The following is a 25936-nucleotide window of genomic DNA, read 5'->3' as shown; positions in this document are numbered from 1 at the left end:
CTTCCTTTTCTTTCTGTCAATTTCTTCATTGCTCACCCTTGCTTATTATTTATCTGTCCTGTGTCCCATCAGCCTCTTTTTTTCCCTTCCCTCTTCTTTTACGCATATGCTGGGGGCTTATACACACTCATTGAAGGGCTGATTTAGTAAAGTTGAGAATCTTGTGTGAATATCAATTATCCATTCATGTAAAAAGCTAATTTGAGTATTCAAAGTGAACAAGAATTTGTTTTTCACATAATGGACATAAACATTTACACAATTTGAGTGACAATTTTCAACACCTTTGGTAAATCAACCTCCATATTTCCCGTATTCTAGGAGGGTGATAGTGGAGGTTGGAAGAGAAACCATGAGAACAGTGTTTGTTGGAACAAAGTAGGAAAAGTCCTTGGATGTTTGCACAGCGTTCATTCAGGAGAAACAATTGGTGGCTGGATCATGCATGCATGGCTGGCATCCATCTACTGTCTGTACGAATCATAAAGCACTGAATGAATAGCTTATTTTCTCTAAGTGACTACTTAAAAAAAAAAAAAAATGTTGCTCTTCCCCCACCTGTACCTTACTATTGTTGAATTGGAGGTAAATGTGATTCAGGCAGTAGTTTTCCATATATAGCAGCATTTGAAATGTAATTACGTGAACTCGTTGCTAATTAGCATTTGCATATGTATATAAAATTTGTGCTACGTCATCTAGGAAAATGATGGTGATTCCTGAAGACCTCATGCTACTTCTGTATATAATATATTTTGTGAAAACATATAATGAAATATCTCCTGCATATAGCATCCATGGGATGGGAAACATGTTTGTGTCAGCTATCTTGTATGTATGTGTTTCTTTTATTTTTCATTTTTTTTTGTTCTTTTTTTTCATCACCCTCTAACTGCTGGGCTAATGTTTCTTGGCACATCACAATGTACAATTTTTTTTTTATAAAAAATTAGACGTTAGTGTCAAATGCAAGAACTGTATTTTTAGTAGAAAATGCAAAGTAAAGGAGGCGAGACAGTGCCTCCTCATCGTCTGTCAAAGGATGTTTGAGGAGTGATCCGTGTTCAAATCTCTCTTCAGATTGCACTGCACTGGGGACTGGTGTAGTGGTGATTGAGGACACTGTGACTGGCTACATTATTAAAGCTATTTCACATAGGTGGTTTGGGGCGGTAAAACCTCACAGTTGAGTGGCGGTTTTAATGCCATACCCCCACCCAGGCACTGTTGGTGGGGGGAATGGGTTGCAGCCACAGCATGTGTACACCCTCAGCCACTGTAGGGAGTACTTTAGCTGCAGTGGTTGGGGGTGTACACATGCTGTGGCTGCAACCCATTCTGTGTGCCAACTGCAACTTATTCTCGGGGGGCTCCAATGGGTTAAAACGGGCTGGCACTCTCCCCTATTGACGCTTGTCCCTTCACCCCCATTTAAATACAGTGGCGGGAAGTGGTTAAAGCTTAACTCCACTTTTGTTGAGAAAAAAACATTCCCCTCTGAGTGATCTATGTATTGCATGGATTTTACTAAACGTTTGTTATTCTGAAGAAATCACTGTTTGTTCCTCTGTGCCCCTATTCTAAGTGAGTGTAATAGGAGTGGTTTCATAATTATTAATCAGCTGCTGCAGAATCAGGGGCTCTAAAGAGGAAAATTGCAGGGTCTGCATCCCTTTAGAAGTTATTTCCTATAGGGAGTATCTCACCAAAAATGATTTTTGTTGCAGGGAATGCCACAAATCTTACTTGTATCTTAGTGTAGACATCTGGGAAAATCAGTAAACCAAACACAAAAACAGGTAATGATGTTTCTGGGGGGCGTTCTTTAGACATTCTGTGTACAGAATTCCTCCAGGTAGCTATATTGCATTTCACTTTACAGAAAATTACAGAGCTGCAGATTGAAAGGGAAAGGTCATTTTTAATACCATTCGATTACAATATGAGTGTGTGAATGTGTCGCAAGTGTATATGCTATATTATTTTTTTTTATTATTATTTGCTCCTCCCCTATGAACATGGAGTTACTCTTTAAAGTTGCTCTCTCTGCATTTGGCATTATTTTATCAACACTCACTCCTGAATAGCCAGGCTGTTTTATTGCAACTGAATTAAACCCCATACACACGGTCTGACTTTTTGACAACAAACTTCAAAATGAGCAGGTTTTCAAAAAAATCAGACCGTGTGTACGCTCCATCGGACAAACTTTTTTGGTTTTTATCGGACAAATGTTTGCTCTGCAAACGGACAACGGCTACAAAAGTCCTACGGTGCAAAATCCTATCATGTGTACAGAAGTCCATTGGACTTTAGTCCAAAGTACAAACACGCATGCTCAGAATCAAAAATCAACCAACAATAGCAGAAGTTGACCAAAGGGTGGCGGTAAAGAGCAGAAAAAAAACACATGATTTTGGGAAAGTTTGCTGAAAAAGTCCTGCCGTGTGTATGCATACCAAGTTCACGGCCAATGCCCTTCAAACAAAAATCCACGGAAAAGTTTGTTTGAAGTCTGATCGTGTGTATGAGGCTTTAGAGTATCTAAATTGAAAGAGAATAATGTAAGATATTGTAGCTTAGCAGATCTTAAAAGTGACTGTTACGTTTGTTTTCTTTCTTTCAGGCTTTTTTCTGTTATTTTTATCTAGTAACCCTTCCAGTAACACACTTCCTGTCCTAGGGTGACAGATCTCACTGTATTTATGGAGGAGCAACATTGTTCCCACTGTTTGTTTGAGACTACAAACACCTTCCTTCTCCTCATCTTCATTTCATAGGGAGTGTGTTCTCCAGATTTGCATGGGCTTAGTCTCAAAAGAAAACAAATGCAGCCACCTCACATAAGGCCTGGTAATAAATAATACGTTTGTTCTTGGGTTTATACACTTTAAATTTAACATGAAGATGAGAAGATCTTTCTCCTGTTAAAAAATAAATAAATGGCGGTAGAAGAGACACTGCAGTCCTGCTTAATTAAATTGAGGATATAGCATGATAATGTAGAAACGTTATTGTTTAATTAACAATAGGTTCAAGAGGGGATTGAATAAATCTACAGTTAAAACCCCTTTAAATCCATCAGCTGGAAGCTGCCGTATGACATTCAAGGTGACCATAAGAGGAAAGCGGAGTTTGTTACACAATGCTTTATAATCACCAGCTAATTCTAAAATTACCTGTGAAGACGGAGATTACAAACCTACCCTGACAGCTCTACGTTCACTAGAAATGTGGAGATAATATGCATTTATTATTTGCCACTTTCCCGCTTTTGTTTGATATTCACTAGCCTGTGGCTATGCCGCATTTTCCTTTTGTATGTAATGGAGCAGAATAACATCACTTGTATACAAGATGGAAAAACAAATGTTGAATAAAAAAAAAAGCCTCCTAAAAAGTTATTGATGTGATATGTTCATAATGGCAGAAGCTAAATACTTAAAGTCCAAGTGGAAATTCATGTGTATAGCAAAGTGTTGATTTGCTTGCTTCCCTTTGTTAGACTTGTAAAATGGTTGAATGAATTTGATTAGAAATTTGATGCTGTAAGCAAGTTCTTTTTGAAGTGTTTTATAAAAAGCAAACTTAACATTCCAAACTATTAGCCAGAATTCCAAGCAATGCTGGCACCTACTATCTAACCGATGGGTTTAACTCCTAGGTGTAATTTTATGTTTTGTCTAAACAGTTAATTGTCAGTTTTAAACAATTTGATTAATTTATCAAGGAGAATAAATTGTCTTGATAGAAGATTATATTTACCCTGTTATTTTGAGTATAGTCCTCTATTAGCATGCATCCTGTCTCTCGTATAATATTAGTTTGTGTTGCAAACTACCATATCCTCAAAAAAATTCATAACATGTAAATAAGGCATTGTGTGCTGGTGTTTTTCTGTTTAAATGTAATAGTGCTCATTCTACTCTACTTTTGTCATGTCTGTGCAAAGTTTAAAGCTAACATTTATAAAGATAAAAAGGACACCAAAAAAATGTGTTTTTTATTAAATAATTAAGTGTGTTTTTTAAATGCAACTAGTGTAAGTATCTGAATATGACTTCATGTGAGCCTCTTGCAACCTCCTGTACAATAATCTTCAGACAGTGAGGAGTAGTAGTAACAAAGGGAGCCAGTTAGTCATGCAACATTAAAATGTGCTGACAAGAAACATACAAATAGGAGTAGAGAGCATTGTGAGCAGATGGATGACCTCATCAGTCTGCTGCTTCTCTTTCACTGGCCGTTGCGTTTTACCTGCCATTTACCTTTTAAAATTCGAAATTGGTGAATACTGCACCTGTTTTGTGAGCTGCTAGCTTGGTCAGAGTGTACAACGTAAAGGGAAAACTTTACTGAATACCATCCTGATCTTACATAACACAAGCTCATTTTATTTTAGAATACCTATAGTTCCATTTGAGGGGGTAAAATGTTTTATGGTATTAAAATGCATGTAAACATCAATTACCTGTGCAGCAACTTGAATATTTGGTCACTCAAACAAAAGACATTTGTAGAAGGAATGGTGTAAATGCTTAGCAATGGCCATTCAGAATGTCCTTAATCCAGATGCATGTGGCCAGAAGGGCAACTTTTTCTGACTCTACCCCTCCTTTGATACCTACACAGATATGTGATTCTGACATTGAGAAAAGGGTGACTAGGTTTGGTTCGAGGTGCTGTTAGTCATTTTGTTTGAAACACAGGTACCTCTTTGGCCCCGTACACACGATAGAATCCATCCGCAGATAAATCCCAGCAAATGGGTTTCTGCGGATAGATCCTATGGTGTGTACACGCCAGCGGATCTGTTTCCGCGGAGAAATCTCCTCTGGGATGGATTCCAGCAGATCGGATATTTGCTGTGATGCACAACAAATCCATCTGCTGGAATCCATTCCAACGGATGGATCCGCTCGTCTGTACAGACTTACCGGATCCATTCGTCCAAAGGGATTCCCCGCACGCGTCGTAATGATTTGACGCATGCGTGGAATTCCTTATATGACAGCGCCGCGCCCGTCGCCGCGTCATAATCGCGGCGACGGCGCGACACGTCATCGCCAGAGGATTTCCGCGCGGATTTCAATGCGATGGTGTGTACACTCCATCGCATAGAAATCTGCGGAAATCTTTGAGAGGATTTATCCGTGGAAACGGTCCGCTGGACCGTATCTGCGGATAAATCCTCTCGTGTGTATGGGGCCATTGAGTGATTCATATTTTCGGCAAAGTATATATTAATATTTTTTCCATTAAGTTTGATTTCTGGAGTTCCTCTTTGTTCTACTTCACTATGTACACAGGTGTATGGCACAGTTAAATCTATTTCTTCCATGAGATTGCATGCCACACCCCTCCCAAACGCTTTTCCCCAGATACAATACATTTAAATAAACACTGGCAAAGAAATGGCCGCTGCACTTTATTGTTTTATTCACATTAAATATCCTTCAATACTCTACTTATCAACCAAATTACATCATGAATTCAAATTAACATCAGTTCTTACTGCTCAGTTTTTGGAACTCCAGCAGCAGTACCACATACTTTACATAGAAAATAAACAGTCCCCCCCCCCCCAGAATGGCAGGGTGACCCAACCACATAAGAGTGCTCGCGACTGGGGTGGGAGAGAGGGAGCTTTTTTCTTCTTGACCGCCAGGAAAGAGGGAGAACCCTATCCCCACAGTCCTTAAACATCCTTTTCCAATCTTCCAGAAAATTCCCTGGATTCCCATTGGTCACTACCCTAGCTCTGAATCCTTAAAGGGGATTCAGAGCACCCATAATATCTGCAGGTCTAAATGCTGACCTCCCTAAATTAAATGAATTAAAAATATGGGAAGGGGTGGCCACAATCTCAAGCAAGTCCATACTGTGCCCCCTTTATACATTCTCTTTTTTTAAGGCCATTGACTCAATAATTAGTCTGTTAAAAAGACAGTCTTGGGTACAATAGGAAATAACACCCCCCTCCCCCAAAAAAAAGATCACAACACTTGTGTTAAGCAGGAGTGACTCAAATTGTAATTTATAATTCATCATTCTCTGCTGATGACTACACAACAGGGATGATTCTGGGATAGACACTGTGACACCAAGAAATACAGGTATGAATGGAGTTGGGGGCTTGCAATTTACTCATCGCAGTATCCTTCTTTTTTTTTTTTTTTTTTTTTAACCTGTCTTGGGAGAAACACAGGGACTGCCACTGATCTCCCCTTCTAAAAAAATTCTTGCTGCGTGACTGTCACCCTAAATCTCCTGGTTCTGTTTATGGAATCCACTAACCTGGAATAATTATGCAAAGAAAGACTTTTTACTTTCTCTGTGTTTCCAGATCTCTGCATACGTCTTCTGTGGATTTAGAAAATTAGGCTTTTCACTTTTCAGGAGTGTTTTCTCCTAGCTTAGTGAATGAGGTGAAGCTCTGCTGATTTCTGTCATCCAGTCACAAGCAAGCAAAATATATATATTTCTATATTTTCTTTTTCTGCACATTATTCGATTGCAAAGTGAATTTTTATCACATTCACTAAGCTTTCCTTGAAAAAATAACATTTCCCCATGTTTGTATTTAGTAAATCAACCCTAGTGAGCTAGTCAATTAAAAATTTCAGAAAGGGGGTCAACAATCGTAGTAACTAACTGTATGTAAAGCCAAAAACTTTTTTCAGTTTTGGATATTGTAGGGAAGGGTTAAAACCCATGTTGGGTTACATTTTTGTCTCCCAAAATGCATACTTAATTGTTTTCAATTTGCACACTTGTTCTCAAATTAAGCTGCACACACAAAGGTGTATATATATACTGAAAATCACACAAATAAAAAATGTTCTATAAATGTAAATATTAATATTGCTAACACATGCAAACAAGCCCAAAATATCCTCAGTAGTAATTAATCACAGGATAATGATGTAAAAACACACTGCCGATTTGTTGTGTTTGTTTTTTTAGCATTGGCTTTTTTTTTTGTGGTTTTACATCATCATCCTGTGGTTGGTTGTTACTCTGCATATATTGCACTTTGTTTGCAGTGTTAGTAATATCATTATTCACATTTATTGTACATTTTATCGCCAGCACATTTGTTTTTTGTAGATTTATTTGTCTGGCTGTATCCTGCTGAGAAACTTGCCTTTACGTGGTTGTAAACCGACTGAAAAAAAAAAAAAAAAAAAAACCTGCAAGACAAAAGCATAATGAGCTAGTATGCATAGCATACTAGCTCATTATGAAATACTCACTTTAGATCGGAGCTCCCGCAGCAGTCCCAGTACACAGCTCCGGCCGGTGACATCGCTCCTGGAGTTACTTCCGGGTATTGTTGGGCTCCGGCACTGTGATTGTCCGGAGCCACGATGATGTCACTCCCGCGTATGCGCAAGGGAGCTGCCAGTAACGGCACACTAACTGAAACAACGGCACTTGCGCATGCACGGATGACGTTGATGCATGCTGATGCAGGGGATATCTCTTAAACTTTGCTGGTTTAGGAGATTTCTGGGGGAGCTACAGGGTAAGCCTTTATTATAGGCTTACCTGTAGTCAAAAGGGGATTGTAAGGGTTTACAACCACTTTAACTTCTTGTCTTGGAGAGACAACAGAAAATTAGACATTTATCTCATGAACAGTATTCTCATCTCAGGGAATTGTCATAGAAACTTGTCCCCCACTTTTTGCTCTGGTGGAGACTCAAAAAATTTGGATTTACTGCCACTTTGGGGTTGATTTACTAAAACCGAAAAGCGCAAAATCTGGTCCAGCTGTGCATGATAGCCAATCAGAAAAAAAAACCTTGAAGCTAATGGGTTTCTATACAGAGGTGTACCAGATTTTGCACTCTCCAGTTTTAGTAAATCAACCCCTTTCTGTCTGAGTGTCAATAGTCACCAGGAAAACTAGAGAGGTAAATCTATCTAACACAAGGTACAGACAACAACACAAACCTGACAGGGAGCCCAACCTCTGCATTTCTCTATCCTAAAAAAAAGTGCATATTCTTTTGCAGCAATCATTTATTTTCTGAAAGCGTTAATAATAAAATATATTGTTGTCATTAATTTCAGACCAGTAAAGTACATCTTTATGAAGGCTGGCAGTCGCACACAAGTTGCAAAGCCTTGTCTCCTGGCATTCTGCTTCCTGTATCAATTCTGCACGGTTCCGCTTCCTTCTGCTGCTTTCAGTGGCTTGATCCGTGTGCATATGGCATGGCCAAGTGTGTTCTGTTCTCACTGTGTTATAAGTACAGAAGCCACTTAAAATGAAATGTAAAGCAATCTTTGAGTTATTCATGAATATAATTTCTTTTACTTCTTTGTATTTTTTTCCTTATTAAAAATTTTACATACAGATTACAGTAAGTGTTTTGAACTGTTACTGAAATACAATTCAAATAAGCTTCATCTTTTTTGTCCGGTTACTTGGGCTTAAATACTAATTTGTTAAAAGCTGCTAAATCTTCCCTATTGTTTAATGTGTAAACAAAGTTTGTGAATCTTGGCATCATACAATGTTGGAGAATGATTTGAGTGCAAGCAATATGGCATTGAGTGGGCTGGGCCGTATGATTGTAATCTGCTGCAATTTTTACGTATTGAATAAGATGAATTACATTTTACTTCATATTATCAGCTTCTGTGCTTTTCCTATAAGTGTTAATTATAATACACCATGTACACACAGACATAGATTTGGTTTTACATGCACTTGTTGGTTGGGTTATGAGCTAAGCAGGGTAAACCCCACTAAATGGTTATGAATTAAATGTCTATATGAATATGAATCTTGTCTTAGATTATCTTTAGAAAGGTCTATCAATAAACAGAAGTTTTCCAACATTCCCAATTGATTGTTCCCCTAAGAACAGTGTGGATTAAGAATAACATTGTTTCCTAATCTAAAAAAAAATACTGGATCAAGCCACTGGCATCTCATGCCTATGGATAGTTTATTGCAGGTCAAAGGCAGCAGATGGCAAACACTTTGACTGTTCAGAAGACTGATATAAATATGACCATACAATGTGTGGTCTTTGTGGTTATTCACTAAAATGGGAATTGGTCAGAAATATTAGGAGAAGATGAAAGGTAAAAAGAGCTGATGCTGAAGGTGAACAGCCTGTTTGCTTTAATTTTCCCTTAAAGAGGAGTTCCACCCAAAAATGGAACTTCCTCTTAACCCACTCCTCTCCCCCTTACATGCCACATTTGGCATGTCATTTTTTGGGGTGGGGAGTGGGGGCTTCAGGAGAAGGGGGACTTCCTGTCCCACTTCCTCCTTCCGCCGAGGGGCTGCTAAGGCGATACGTCATATCGCCTTTTGGCAGCCCCTCCCTGTAGGCGATCTCCTGGGACACGTGACAGGTCCCAGGCGATCGCCTGTCCAATCAAACAGCGCAGCGCCAGGCGCGCATGCGCAGTGCCGCTCGTGCATGCGCAGTGGGTGCCCGGCCGTGAAGCCAAAAGCTGTCACGGACGGGTGCCCACAGTGACAATGAAGACGCCGGCCAGGGAGGGGGGGAGAGGAGCGGACCTCCGGCCGGCGCGTCGCTGGAACGCTGGAGCAGGTAAGTGTCAGTTTATTAAAAGCCAGCAGCTACACTTTTTGTAGCTGCTGACTTTTAATAAACTTAAAAAATGGGTGGAAAACCCCTTTAAATTGAAAGCTGTAACTTGGTGGCATACCAAAATCAAAATGCCCAAAGGAGTCTACCTTGGGTGCATTGTGCAGATTGTTCAGGCAGATTGATCGCCTGCATATTTCCACTCCCATCTTTCCGTTAAACAACTGACTACAATGATCTTCCTAGCTGTCAGTATGTACACATCCTTCTCATTGACCACCAATGAAAGTAGAATTTCTTCTAACAACCAGTGAAGGTGTTTTTTTCCCATGGACCAACCTGTAATAGAGCATTTTTTCCACTATCAGTGCAAGAGGACATTCTTGCCATTGTCAACCATTGTAACTGGGCATTTCTTTCACTGATTCGTAACGTAATGCTCCAGTGTTTGGAGTCCATGTGCCCACCCACTGACCACAAGTGTGATTGAAATTTTTTTCACTGACTGCCAGTGTCAGGGGTTACATTTATACTAACCACAAATGGCACTTTTTTACTGACCGCATATGTTACGGGGTGAAACCGATGTTAAGCTGCTTCCACTACCACCTGTGGTAACCCCCACTACCACCTGGGGATCCACTACTACTTCCCAATACCATCCAGGGTGACTTCCGGATAAAAGCCAGTCCACCGCTTTCACCTGGCAGCTCAGAGTGTGGCCTGCCTGCCCCACCTTGTGTTCATGTGTACAGTTAAGCAGGGTGGGGAGGGAAGGGCTGTACTGGGCTTGGCAGGAGGGATGAGCAGAGAGTGCACCACGGGGGGAAAGTGTAGGTGAAACCAGAAACTTAGAGGGCCCAGGATGGGCCTGACAGGCCCCTGTACGGCCCGCCCACCTGGGCCCTCTGAGTTTATGGTGTTAGGACAATGCAGCAACACTTTTCCCCAGCAATACAGTGTAAAACAGGGTAGGCAACCTTTTAGAGGCGGAGATCTAACTGAATAACATGAGAGAGCTCAAGGATCACCAGGGTTCGGTAACCTTAGAAACTTAGAAAAATATAATAAAACCAATGTCACTGTAAAAATTTAAACTTGGTCTACCTTAAAAAAGTGGACAATGTCACTCAGTAGGACAGTGGACGGTGTGAGTAAAACGGCGGACTTGTCAGTAGGGCAATGGATGGTGACAGTAATTTTTTTATTTTATTTCTTACAATTTAATTTTTTTTTATTTTATTTTATATTATTTTTTACATTTTTTATCAGCCCTGTTGGGTGGCTTTGTTGAAATATGGGGGGTCTAAACTGTCTAGAAATACCCTCCATTTTCATCCTGTACCAGCTGCTGCAGGAGAAAATAAAGAGGGGATTGGTTCCAGTAATTGCCACCCCGCCTGTCCAGGTTCCAGGGGTCAGCAAGGAATGCATACTACCCATCACCTACCCACGATTGTTGGGTAAACCGCAATCGACAGGTTGCCGACCCTGAGTGTACAACCTAATGTGACAGAGAGGCTGCATGGGCCCTCTGGAGCATGGACAGGGTCGCCATTATGACCCCTTAAGCTCTGCCAGTGTATATAAAATACTACATATTTCCTTTATAGCTAAACCCTCGAACCAAAATGTAATATATTGTCACTTACCAGTCCTTTTTTGCAGTGGTAGCATTATTTATTTATTTTTCAAACTATAAACATTTTCAGCTAGTTCAAAAAAATACATGTTGTTCTTGCAACATTGGACAATATTACCTAATTTTCTATCCTAATTTATAAATGCCTGATTACTTTTACAGATTTTTTTCCCCCTCCCACCATCATTCCCAGGCTCTCCAATTCCACCAGTAAGTGGTCAGGTTGGCTGCACATAGAGGAGATGGAGGAATATGCTTTTTCCAAACTCCTCTGTAATGAATTAAGCCAGAAATTACAAGAATTTTCTAACTTCAGTTTCAGTGCTGTCATTCCCTAGCCGATACAGCCAGAGAAGCAGATGATCAAACACAATCTGTGTTTGATCAACTGCTTTGGAAAGCAGGGGAAACATTAAGGGTCTAATAGACCCCTGATGTCTCAATAAAGAGTACCAGTCACTGCCCAAAGCTATCACAAGGGGCATTTTCACCCGTGTGATGGCAATAAAGTTAAATGGGGAAAAAAATAGCCAGTGTAGAGGGATAGCCACCCTGGCAGCTGGAAGATGTGAGTCACTAATTTTTTAAAGTGTTTGGAGATTCCGGGGAAGGAGATGCCTAGGAGATGACGAAGAGGGTCTAAAAGTACGGAAATCAAAAGCCTGTCTGAAAATTACTTGGGGCCAAAAAGATTGAATGTGAGGGCACAATCAGAATACATGGTAGAGTGAACCCTTCTCCTATCTGCATCTCCAGCAGGTCTCTGATAACATTGGATTGTGAGAATGAAACATCTCAGGCGATTTATACCAACACCTCAAGACCTTGTAGGTACTCTATGCACCACACAGCGAGAAGACTTTGAGGTGGACTCTTATTGGATTATTTGGATAGAAGATATTAGATCATAATTGGTGGGGACTCTAGACAGAAATATATTCAAATCTAGTGGGTTTATCTATAGTTAACCACTTCAGCCTTGGAAGATTTTACCCCCTTCCTGACCAGAGCACTTTTTACAATTTGGCACTGCGTTATTTTAACTGACAATTGCTTGGCCATGCAACACTGTACCCACACAAAATTTGCGTCCTTTTTTTTCCGCAAATAGAGCTATCTTTTGGTGGTATTTGATCACCTCTGGGGTTTTAATTTTTTATGCTATAAACAAAAAAAGACCGTCAATTTAGAAAAAAAATGTTTTTTTACTTTCTGCTATAATAAATATTCCCCAAAAATATTTAAAAAAAATAATTTCTTCCTCAATTTAACCCGATATGTATATTGTATGTATTTTTTATTAGAAATGGCATAGATCTGCCCGCTATCCTGCTTTTGCTTTTAATCCGACTTGAGCCGGTTAAAGAAGAAGACAGTGAAAAAGTAGCGCTTTATTTGGAGATACAAATAAGGTGCTTAGGCATATGTTTGTTGCATTTCCTCACAAGGTTGAAGCTTATGGGAGACTGGAATAGTAAGGTGAAATAGTTGGAAAATGGCTGTTTGAGCCCAGGTTATCATATACCCATAGCATAGACCAGGGATCTTCAAACTACACCCCTCCAGCTGTTGCGGAACTACAAGTCCCATGAGATATTGTAAAACTCTGACATTCACAGACATGACTGGCAGGTATCACAGGATTGTATAGTGAACATGGTGAAAAGAGAGAATACTTCACAGAGCGTTTTTTCCAAATCAACAGTGTGAATAACATGGGAACAAGACATAAACATTTCAACATAGCACCTGTAGAAAAAAATGAAGATGTGAAAAAAAAAAAAATGTCCTGGAAGGCGAGTAAATATATAATATGTAAATCTTGGTGGTTAATCTGATATTCATCAATTCAGTGCAGATTAATCTCTTTTGTGCTTATATTTTGAAGGACAGTGACTAATTCATCATCAATGAGAAGCATCTTCATTGCTTTATGTATATGCCCGTTGGTATAATTTTTTGTATTTTTTTCAGATCTGTAAAAAAAAAACATGAAACATTAGCATTTTGCCTCTTCATAGTAGTTCCCTGTAATAAAGACCAGTCACTGCTACTGTTTCTCCTTGAGCAGATTGACTGTTCTTGTATCCTCCTCCCTGAAGTTTTTAGCAGGCAGCATGTGGAGCCAGCAGGTGGGTCTGCTGGGTCCCTACCACAGCTCTGCTTCCTGCACAAGCTTAAAGCGGTTGTAAACCCGCATATACAACTTTTTTTTTTTTACATCTGCAAGGCAAAAGCCATAATGAGCTAGTATGCACCGCATATTCGCTCATTATGAAATACTTCCCTCGGAACGAGGAGAAGAGAACTTACCTGGTCCACGCCGAGCGAGATGTCATCTTGACTCGGCGTGTCTTCCGGGTATCACCACTCCAGCGCTGTGATTGGCTGGAGCGGCGATGATGTCACTCCCGCGCATGCGCGCTGGAGATTTCAATCCGGCAAGGGACGGCGGCAGCCGGCCCTTCAGCCGAGGATCCCCCCTGCAATGTATGTACTATCTTAAACTCCTTTATCTCCTCCTCCCATGCTCTTCTCCAGGACTTCGCCAGAGCCTCTCCCATCCTCTGGAACTCTCTGCCCCAATCTGTCCGGCTATGTCCTAGTCTGGCTGCCTTTAGGCAAACCCTGAAAAAGTATCTCTTCAGGGAAGCCTATCATGCCTCCAACTAATATTTTATTACTTATATCAGCTCATTCCCCACAGTTAGAGAATTTTTAGGCCTTGTAGATAAGTAGAGTAGTATAACAATAATGTTTGATACTAACACTAATATAAAATCACAGTATAAAAAAAAGAAAAAGCTGCTGATGAATATATTTATGCATCTACAATATGGTCAAGATGTACAATATGTAACTTAAAGTTCTACAATGTCCTGATAAGTGTCACAATACATATACCAAGACTAATTGCAACAGGATCAACCAACGCGTTTCAGAAATATATTCATTCCTTCTTCAGGGGTGTATTTTAGTAGAACGAAGTAACTTCTATAAATAAACATATAAGAATATACATACATTGTTGTCATGACAGAACACTTAGTGAAACAATATCAATTGCACTTACATATTATGTAGACTGTAGACAGTCAGCGTTAACCATCCTGAAGTCTAGAGAAGGGTTGGCAGGTCTGTAGCCCCACCCAAATTATCCACAGTTGCAATGTTTTGTACCATTTGCCCCACCCTATTAGGTTGTAAGCTCTTATGAACAGGGCCCTCTTAACCCTCTTGTAATTTATTGTATTGTAACTGTACGGTCTCCCTTGTATATTGTAAAGTGCTGCGTAACCTGTGGGCTCTATATAAATCATGTATAATAATAATAATAATAATAATATTTACAAGGGGAGGCCAATAAGTTCTTGCCCTCACCAAGATCCAGATGTGCTAGGGATCTGAAATTTAGTTCACTGACTCTTCCTTCTCTATATATCCACCTCCTATGGTTACACACTTCTCACATCTGTGGAACAGACCTTTAATACATCTGTGTAGAAGTATGCAGATTTAGAGAAAAAAACGCTATCAACTTCAGTAATGACTGCCTCATCATTGTGAAAACGTCTTCCCTGTAAATGTTTCTTCAGATTTGAAAACGGGAAGTCCAAAGGTGCCAGGTCAGGTGGGTAAGGTGAATGGGGCTATTAATAAGTTTATTCATAGCCACAATCATGAACAAGTGACAGTTGGTACAGGTCCAAAATGCTTTGTGCACATTACACTCGTTGCCGTTTTTGAAAAGGTGTCAGTAGCCTGGGAACTCAATGTGTTGCCAGTTTTCTCATTATATGTAAGATGTTATGTAATATGTTGTAAACTGACCCCCTACTAATGTTCACCCCCCCCTAGCTAAGAAATTAAAAGTCGCATATCTATCTTCAAGCACTAGCTGCTCACCTTTCGCCACCACTCTTGTTTCTGTGGCAGTTGACGGACGACTTCCTGGGTCATCCTCTATATTTGTGGGACCACATTTGAATTTTCTCTTCCATCATTTGACAGTCTCATATGATGGACAATCCTCTCCATACACAGCTGACATCTTTGTGGATTATTTGGCCAGATTTCCCTTGATGATGGAGGAACTTAATCACAGCTCGGTATTCAACTTTGGCCGGCATGACACCTACCCCGTTTCTCTTGGCTCTAACTATAATTCACAACTACCTACAAAAACAAAAATTGGCATGCATGTTACTAAGAAATCCACATATAAAACTGCAAAATTCCAGATCCCTAACACATCAAGATCATGGCAAGTGTAAGAACTTATTGTCCTCCCCTTTGTTTTTCTGCCCAGAGTTCAGCTTTAAGAATTTAGTAACCCCTAATGGAAAATGGTGGAATCTGAGTGGTTGTTATGGTCATAGTATACATGATCTTTTCTTTTCCCAGTCTTGGATCACGGTACTACTTTGCTTTCATTTACTTTTTTAGCTATTACTTTAATTTACAGAATTTGCCATTTTAAAACAATTCTTTTTAGGTGAACACAGAACAATCTTATGTCTGGAGCCAAGACAAGATTACAGCTTAATTTAATATCAAGTTGCTTTTGTTCATTCTGCCAGGCTAGTATCTGTGTCATCTCATATTATGACTTCCTAGAGACAGCTAAAATGGCATCTTGAATGTTGAACACTGAGATGGCTAATAAACTAGAAAGGCGCTCTGGCCTGAGAGAATTTCATGTTTTTGTTTTTCCTTTGTGTTTTTCTTATCCCCACAAGAAATCAGGGACAGACAAAAATAGCAATGTTATTGCAGAGTAATAATATAATAAAAAAAGTTGCAGGCTTCCCTTATAGCGCTGGCATTATTTACAGAAATGAGGGGACATTCTAAAAAAAAAAATAATAATAATAACTTAAATGGTTTGCAGAGCCAGTTACCAAAGGAAATAGATATGTCGACGGACCATCTTGTGGAAATATTAGTTGCCAGGCTGCAATGCTTCTCTTGTGGCGTTAGGACCTTTTTAGCCACTAACCAAGATCAATGTAAGATCAATTATGCAGTGGAATAGAAAGTCTTATGTATGATATATAAAAGGTGAAAGTTTTCAGTCTTTAATATGTTTATTTATAAAAAAGAAATTAAAATAGATTTATGACTTCCTGTCAAACTCCACCTATAAAGTAGTGATACCCCTATTTAAAAAGCACACATTTATAAAGCAAAGCCTTGTACTTTAAGTTTGTGCATTGCACTCTGACAGCTTCAGCAGTTTAAAGCTGGCACAATAAAAGAAATAAAAACTATAAAGGGAGACTGGCTATGTGTCCTCTCAAAGTTGAATAACCAGCTCTTCTACAATGACAGAGGTTAGTTGGGTCAATATCATTAGCATTATCAAACAAACCTGTTACCTTTCCCTGAATGTAAAAAATACAAGTTCACTTTAATTTCCAGACATTTTGTTACTTTGTTGCCCTCTGTATAGGAATATAAAAAAAGTACAACACTGATAAGTCTGGTCATTATGTGGTGTGAATATTTGTTCCCCACTGTTCCAATTACTAATTAAGTTCAATATTGAAAGCTGTACTGCAAAAAAAGAAAGCAACCCGTTTTAAAAACATAAATTGAGAGCTGAACATAGTTAAGGGGGGGGGGGGAGGTGACCTTATCAGATTGCTGGAGCTCCTTCATTGCCCAAACAGTGGCCAGGATGGGTGATACACCAGACTGTACACTCTGTAGGCAGGTCCAGGACCTGTGTATGGATCACAAGGTAGGTAACACAATCTACATATATGTCTTTTCAACTGTGTATTTAACTGCTTCAGCTTCAACCAAAAGTTTATTTTGGCCATCAAACATGCATGCCTGATGGGGAAAAAAAAAAACATTCTTATGATCATATAAGATACATGTAGATGTGCTTAATCGATAAAATGTATTAACGCTTTCAGGGACTAGGTACCTTTTAAAGCTAGTGTTGGTTAATTCTTTAGTTATTCCAAATGAAGTCCTAATAAAATTTGAGTTCTGGGTCAGCAGTTCAGAAAGTGCAGACGCCATAGCAAGATAGTAAAATAACTTGCATTTTTGGTAGCTAGTAACCTCCATATTTATCACAGTACAGGTTAATTCGAATTATCAAATTTTTGTTGCTATCCTAAAAATTCTATCAAAAGTTTAAGAAACAGGATATAGATGTAGTCATACAATTAGTAAAATTTCAAGAGGCAGAAAGGTGATATATATTTCCCCATGTGGGGAGTAACTTTAGCCAAGATTGGCTGTAAATTATAAATAAAAATTCCTGACGTGGAAGAGAGAGCATTACTTCTGGGGCATCAGTGAATACAGATGTCTGTTTGAAGGTTATTAACTTGATGATTGCACAACTGGTATACTTGACCCACAGCAGTGAGCCGTGTCCATAAAATAACATGTCTCTCTTGTCTGCCTTTTTCAGCAGTGTGCATCAGTGCAAACCACAGTGAGGTCACTCTAATAAACCCAGGGTCACTAAATGCCACATCAATGTAAATTCAGTGTGGAGAACCAATGTCTTTTTTGTATCCGAATTGTAGAGTGACTGAATGAGTGACAGCATTAGAAAGAAAGAATGTGATAAATTGGTCTAGTGACAATCCTAGATTGTTTTAGACAACAAATCATTTTTCAAACCAACCTTTTTATAATTTACTAAACTCTAGAACAGGGAGAAAATGGTAGTTTAAATAACTTACAAATAGCTTTTGTTTGTGAAATTTCAGCTTTTTTTTTTTTTTTTTAAGTAAGTTGTGAAATCATATTAAACACTATATATCTAGTGGCAAATGCCAGACTGGGGATAATGGAGCATTCATTTTACCTTGGTTTACATAGAAATAGGTGCAATTGACTGGTGGCACTTTTTCTATTGCTTTAGTGTCTATGTTGTGCTAAAAATTACCCTAATTTAATCATATAGTTCAAATACCTAAAATTTATAGTAACCCTTGGCATCAAAATGTAAAATATATGTTGTTTAATGGTCCCAAATTGTTTGTAAAAGATGGGTTCTTATTGGTTGCTCAAAGCTATTGAATATTGCTCTATGCCTTATAATAATTACCCTATGTGGTGTATGTAAGTAGTTATAAATTCAGCAATTAAAAGTACATTCAGTTAGGTATGGGTTCAGAACACTGTAGTACTGTAACTGTACAGCAAGGTTAAGAAATGCATTAGTGTTAAATGAGTATGTGTGCATTGTCATGTCATTGCTTGTTAAATACACTACTATCTCATCTAGTCTAGTAGTGAAGGATAGATGGCTTGATCTGGAGACTGGCATTAAGATACATAGCCTCTCACCCTAAGGTCAGAGGTTTAAATCTGGCTCTCGGCAGGAGTGACTAAAAATCATTAGCATTTTAAAGCGGTTTGGTGACCCTTAAGAGAGCGGTTGGTCTTCTCAGCGCTATTCCCAGATCACCACATCCAGAAACCATCATCGCAATTGGAGGCTTTAGAGGCTGTGGATAATGAACATTAAGAGTGAAGTACCTTCTCACCTTTTAGAGCAGTCTCTCCAGGGAATGGCTGCCAGACAATATTTTGGTAATCTGTGGAATACAGCTTTTAACGCTGACTTTCTGAACATTCAACTATTTGTCTCATTCTATTAATATGTCTATTATTTTATATAATCTTTATTTCTACTTCATTGAGAATACAACCAGCAGTACTTAGACAGTAATGAATAAAGTACAGTTGACAGTTGATTATATATATTTTAAATTCCTTTAATTGCAAATATATCTTTTAATAGATTACTTGGAACTTTTTGAAGAAGGGAACTTTTGTAAGACCAACTTCTTAAAAATATAGGGAAAAAATACAAAAATGCTCCAGAACTTTTGACTTAAAATAAAAACTGGTTTAATTAAAAATAATAGTTTTAAAAAGACTATTAATAGTTTTATTAACTTCTAATTAATGAACCCATGTATGCCTTTGTTTTATTTAGTTCATATTAATGCAGATTAATGTATGCAAAAAGCCTACTGATTACTTTTTGCTCGATAACGTTGCAATTAAGTATTGTTCCTGGTACTTTTTTCTTTGCAATAAAAATACAATTTTCAGGACAAGCTTTTGGGAATCTACTCCCTTATTCTATGGGTCACAAAGGTTTAACGAAACCTTAAAGAGGAAAATCGGCCCAAAAAATAATAATTTAAAGGTCAGCAGCTACATATACTGCAGCTGCTGACTTTTTTTTATTAGGGCACTTACCTGTCCAGGGAGCCAGCGATGTTGGCACCCCAGCCAATATTCGGATCGACTCCTGGGTGCTGCCATCGCCATTCCTGTTAAGGGAAACAGATAGTGAAACCTTTCGGCTTCACTGCTGGTTCCCTAGAGCGCATGGCCGAAGCGCACTGTGCTTTCCTATTGGCACAGCGGCAGGTGAAGGAGGAGGGGTGCGAACTTCCAGGAGATTGGGCTGCGGCCTGTCTCCTGGAAGAGGGGAAAGGGACCTGTCATAATTGGGTCCCCGTTCCTCCCTCCCCCCTGAAAGGTGCCAAATGTGATACCGGAGGGGGGGAAGCATATAAGCGGAAGTTCCACTTTTTGCTTTAATAACAACATAATGTATGTAATTGCTTATTGGTGTAATACATGATTAATTTTCAAGCATGGTGTGTCATTACCTATTGTAATAGTACTAACTAGTCATTGTTGACCTAAAAACGAACTATACAGGCAGGAATATACATTTATACACATTTTTATATATGTACATGGTGTAAGTCATATTTTTTTTATTACACACTCAGGCCCTGCTTTGTACTTTGCAGTGTCACACAGCAGTTGGTCTTTAATGTTCCTTCTCACTAGGCAAATCTGTGTGTCTCCTGACTCACTGAACACAAAGCACTCAGTGACTGATACAGTGGGGAAAATAATTATTTGATCCCCTGCTGATTTTTTACCTTTGTCCACTTACAAAGAAGGGAAGGGTCTAATTTTTATCATAGGTGTATTTTAAATGATATATAAAAAACACGGTGGTTTAGGAGCCTGAAACATCACGTCGCTCATCTGCTGTTCATTCCTAAAGATTGTTACTTCATGCCGTTTTTTGTCTGGCCGAATGTGAGTAGCCTGACTTTTGCTTCTTTTAAAGAATAAATCTACACATTGCAACAGTGAGCACTTAGTCTGTGATTATCTCTTTACATGCACCTGTCCTTTGCGGTTTGGTTGTCTTATGAGGATCTAATACATCAGCCTGGTTCCTGTTCATGACCTGCCTATTTGATTTGCTTTACTGACCATCTGTTAACTCAGTGGTCCATATATGAAGGTGAGAGTAGCCATCTACAACGGTGGAGGGATCACTTCAAAATTTTGGTGGATTGTCACGTGGTGGAGATTTATTTTCGTTTAATTCACTCATCTTCTGACACTTATGGACTTTTGGACTGTTTGTTTGAATTGTATTTAATTTTTAATATATTTTTTTTTTTTTTCATTTTTTCTGCATATTCATATTCACACTTATGGTATTGGTGTTTGAGTATACCAGTATCATTTATATATTTGAGTTTTGCGCTGCACTTTTTCTATTTTATTTTGTATTTTAAATGATGAAGTCAGAGTATCGACCAAAAATCCAGAAAAAAACATAATACAAATGTTATAAATTGAGTTGCAGTTCAGTGAGTAAAATAAGTATTTGATCCCTTATCAAACAACAATAATTCTGTCTCCCGTGGACTGGCTACAGTATGTGCTCATGTGGTACACAAATTAGTCCTTAGTCAATTTAAGGTGGTCCTAATGACAATTCATTATGTGTATAAAAGACACCTGTCCACGTAATCTTTCTTCCATTCCAACCTCACCATCATGGGTAAGACCAAAGAGCTGTCAAATGACGTCGGGGACAATATTTTAGACCTGCACAAGGCTGGACTGGGCTACAAGAAGCTTGGTGAGAAGTAGAGAAAACTGTTGGAGTAATTATTCGCAAATGGAAGAAATACAAAATAACCATCAATCACCCTCGGTCTGAAACTCCATGCAAGATTTTGCCTCAAGGGGTAAAGAGGATCATGAGAAAAGTGAGGAATCAGCCCAGAACTACAGGGGAGGAGCTTGTGAATGATCTCATGGTATTTGGGACCACAGTCACCAAACAAACCATTGGTAACACAATACATTGCCATGGATTGAAATCCTGCAGCGATCACAATCTCCCCCTCCTCAAGAACGCACATGTACAGGCCCATTTGAAGTTTGCCAATGAACATCTAAATGCTTCAGAGAAGGATTTGGAGAAAGTGTTCGGGTCAGATGAGACCAAAATTTAGCTCCTTGCTGTGTTTGAAAGAAGAAAAATGCTGACTATGACCCTAAGAACACCATCCCTACAGTCAAACACTAAGGTGAAAACATTATGCTTTGGGGCTGTTTCTCTGCTAAAGGTACAGGATGACTTTGCCACATTGATGGGCCAATGTATGGGACCATGTTTTGTAAAATCTTGGATGAGAACATTCTTCCCTCCAGCCAGAACACTGAAGATGGGCCGTGGATGGGTCTTCCAGCATGACAATGACTCAAAATATACCACCAAGGCAACAAAGGAGTGGTTTAATAAGAAGCACATTATGGTCATGTAGTGGCCTTGCCAGTCTCCAGGCTTTAATCCTATAGAAAATGTATGGAGGGAGCTGAAACTTCGAATTGTCAAGCGACAGCCAAGAAACTTTAAGGATTTAGAGAAGATCTGTAAAGAACAGTGGACCAAAATCTCTCCTGAGATGTGTGCAAAACTGGTAACCAACTACAAGAAACGTCTGACCTCTGTGCTTGCCAAAAGGGGTTTCTCCACCAAGTACCAAGTCATGTTTTGCTTGGGGATCAAACACTTATTTTACTGAACTGCAACTCATATTATAACATTTGTATCATGTTATTTTCTGGGTTTTTGGTTGATATTCTGTTTCTATCATTTAAAATACATCTATGGTAAAAATTGTAGACCCTTAGGGCCAGATTCACGTAGAAGTGCTGCGGCGTAACGTATCGTAGATACGTTACACCGCCGCAAGTTTTCATCGCAAGTGCCTGATTCACAAAGCACTTGCAATGAAAACCTACTCTGGCGGCCTCCGACGTAAGCCCGCGTAATTCAAATGGGCGTGTGCCATTTAAATTAGGCGTGCTCCCGCGTCGGACCTGCTGCGCATGCTCCGTTTCAAAATTCCCGCCGTGCTTTGCGCGAAGTGACGTCATTTTTTCGAACGGCGACGATGTGCGATGTGCGTAGCGTACTTTCGTATTCCCGGACGTTTTACGCAAGACAAAAAATGTTTTCAATTTCGACGCGGGAACGCCGGCCATACTTTAAACAGCACATACGTGTGCTGTCTAAAGTTAGGGCAGGTCAAACGACGCCTAAAATTGCGACGGAAAACTATACTAGCGACGACGGACCGAACGCGAAAATCCGTCGTGGATCGCCGTAACTGCTAATTTGCATACCCGACGCTGGAATATGACGCAAACTCCCCCCAGCGGCGGCCGCGGTACTGCATCCTAAGATCCGACAGTGTAAAACAATTACACCTGTCGGATCTAAGGGCTATCTATGCGTAACTGATCCTATGAATCAGTCGCATAGATACTCTGAGAGATACTCCGTCGTATCTCCGCTGTGAATCTGGCCCATAATTTCTTTGTAAGTGGGCAAACTTACAAAATCTGCAGGGGATCAATTAATTATTTTCCCCACTGTATCTTAGCAGTTAATCAGCAGTGTGGCTTGACAATTACTGAGAGATACAGAGCTCTATTGGCTAATATACAAATTTCTATAGTCACATCCGAAATTGTTTAAACCACTTCAGCCCCAAAAGATTTGGCCCCTTAACCACTTCAGCCCCGGAAGAATTTACCCCCTTCCTTACCAGAGCACTTTTTGCGATTCGGCACTGCGTCACTTTGACAATTGCGTCGTGTGACGTGGCTACCAAACACAAGCTTTCTTTTGGTGGTATTTGATCACCTCTGCGGTTTTTATTTTTGCGCTATAAAAAAAATAGAGCGACAATTTTGAAAAAAAAAAACAATATTTTTCTTTTTGCTTAAATACATTTTCCCAAATATTCCTCAGTTTAGGCAAATATGTATTCTTCTACATATTTTTGGTAAAAAAAACTAAATAAGCGTATATTGATTGGTTTGTGCAAAAGTTATAGCGTCTACAAAATAGGGGAAAGATTTATTGCATTTTTTTTTCTAGTAATTTTAGGCAGCGATCAGTGATTTTTATTGTGACTGTGACATTACCACGGACACATCGGACACTTTTGAAACATTTATGGGACCATTCACATTTATACAACGATCAGTGCTATAAAACTGCACTGATTATTGTATAAATGTGACTGGCAGGCAAGGGGTTAACACTAGGAGGCGCTGAAGGGGTTAAATATGTTCCCTTGTGAGTGATTCTAACTGTAGGGGGAGGAGACCGATCTGTGTTCCTCTGTACTGGGAACACACATCGGTCTCCTCACCTCTGACAGGACCTGGATCTGTGTGTTTACACACACAAATCCACGGTCCTGCTGTGATTGCGGGCAATCGCGGGTACATGGCGAACTGGGTACGCGCACTGGGTCCCGAGCGATGCCGCAGGTGCGCGCATGCGCCCCCTAGATGGCCGGGAAGCTCAGGACGTCATATGACATCCACCCAGGATGGGAGATCCCATCTGTGGACATCATTTGACAATGGAAGTGCTAGGGAAGTGGTTAATGACCAGGCCATTTTTTGCTACACGGCACTGCCGTCATTTTACTGACAATTGCGCAGTTGTGTGACATTGTGCAAAAACAAAATTGACGTCCTTTTTTTTACCACAAATAGACCTTTCTTTTGGTGGTATTTGATCACCTCTGCAATTTTTTGTGCTATAAACAAAAAAAGTGAAAAGTTTGAAAGAAAAAAAAACAATATTTTTAACTTTTTGCCATAATAAATATCCCCCCCAAAAAACTAATGTTTTCCTTCATTTAGACCGATATGTATTCTTCTGCATATTTTTGGTTAAAAAAAATCACAATAAACCTATATTTGATTTATTTGCGCAAAAGTTATAGCGTCTACAAAATAGGGGATAGATTAATGTCATTTTTATTATTATTATTTTTTTTACTAATAATGGCGGTGATCTGTGATTTTTATCGGGATTGCGGCAGACAGATCGGACACCTTTGACACTTTTTTTTAGGACCATTGACCTTTATACAGAGCTAAAAATAACCACTGACTACTGTATAAATGTCACTTGCAGGGAAAGGGTTAACACTAGGGGGCAATTTTTTAAGGAAATACTTTTTTTTAGCCTATTTTGATCCTTTGTTTCATCTCAGTAGTGCATAGGTTTACAACAGTTGAAACATGTCTGAAAAATGTGTATGTTGAAACATCCACCTGTAGTCCCCATCGGAAGCCAGGGTAACAACACAGATGGGAGATACGAACAGAGAATTGTGACCATATAACAGAAAAACCCTGTACACACGATCGCACCTTTGTCCGACCAAAATCACATCGGAATTCCGACGGAATTCCATCGGAGTAAAATAAAACATGTTCTCTATCTAAACTCCGATGTAATTCATCGGAATTTCCGATGGAATTACTCCGATGGGGCATACACACGGTTGAAATTTCCAATGCAGATTTATAAATATATAAAAAAAATTAGTTTGTTAATTACATCAACATGTGATTGTGCTTACATATCACCTCTTCAAAGATATGTGTTCAGTGAAAATACAGTATACTCATCCTTTAAAACTATCCGATTTATAAAACGTGGAACAAAACACTACAGGAAGCAATCCATTTTCTGCTGTCACTTGACTGAATGAAAAGTTGACACGAAGAACCTGATTTGTTTTTTCTTTGCATAACAGATATTTTCCTTCACCCTCAGGGTCAGTTTCCTAATCGGATGTCCAGTTATAATTTTTCTAGTACTAATTAGAAAGTAAGAGTTGACACCTGCCTAGTTGCAGTGGGTTGTATATGTATGCAACTCTAAGGTATTATTTTATGGCTTTTGCTTCCCTTCAAAAATATGCTAGTTTTATGGTAATTTGTAGTATATCAAGCTGTTTTAAATGTACAACTGTTTGGTGAGTTTTATTGAATAAATTTAAGAATGAAAGACTTAATTGTCATTTGGTAAATGTGGTTAACAGATTTTGAAACGTTTATAATACAAGTTAAGTTCATTGTTGTTCAGCGATGCCTTATTGCATTGCCTGCTTTGCAGCTTGGTGCTGCATGGCCTGTTTTGGGAGTTTGAATCTGGTCTTGAGATGGGCAAATCTGCACATGGCAGGCTGGACTCAAACAAATAACCTTTCTTTAGCATGGTTGGATCCTGGAGAACTGATGTAATAAGCAGGGTGTAAGTAGAGTGCAAACTTAGACAAGTAAAGGGAAGTGCAACATCAAGAATGTCATGCAAGTTCCCATAACTAGAATTTGGGCCAGATCTATATTTGGTAATCATTCTTCTCAAAAAAACATCACCTATATCTAGGTCATTACAAAAAAATCGTGCAGGCAAGTAAATTGTATTTTATTATAGCATTACCTATTTTGATCATGCTGCCTTGAACTCTTCTATACTTATAAGTCATTTTATAGTGTTGTAAAAGACATTGTTGCTTTA

The 25936-nt window shown here is 39.1% G+C and overlaps 1 protein-coding gene and 1 long non-coding RNA gene across 2 annotated transcripts in view; one reads left to right on the top strand and one right to left on the bottom strand.

The window, feature by feature from the left end:
- Positions 1 to 25936, top strand: part of FAM172A (family with sequence similarity 172 member A) — a 751084-nt gene that overhangs the window by 716348 nt on the left and 8800 nt on the right. The gene's annotated exons all lie outside the window — the stretch shown is intronic.
- LOC120931084 overlaps positions 12847 to 25936 on the bottom strand; it is an 89260-nt gene continuing 76170 nt past the window's right edge. Inside the window, exon 3 of the long non-coding RNA XR_005747813.1 lies at positions 12847 to 13196. This is a non-coding gene — a long non-coding RNA (uncharacterized LOC120931084). The remainder of the gene's footprint in view (positions 13197 to 25936) is intronic.

This window comes from Rana temporaria, chromosome 1, assembly GCF_905171775.1.
Source record: "Rana temporaria chromosome 1, aRanTem1.1, whole genome shotgun sequence".
Classification (NCBI taxonomy): Eukaryota; Metazoa; Chordata; class Amphibia; order Anura; family Ranidae; genus Rana; species Rana temporaria.
This window is presented reverse-complemented; position numbering and strand designations above follow the sequence as displayed.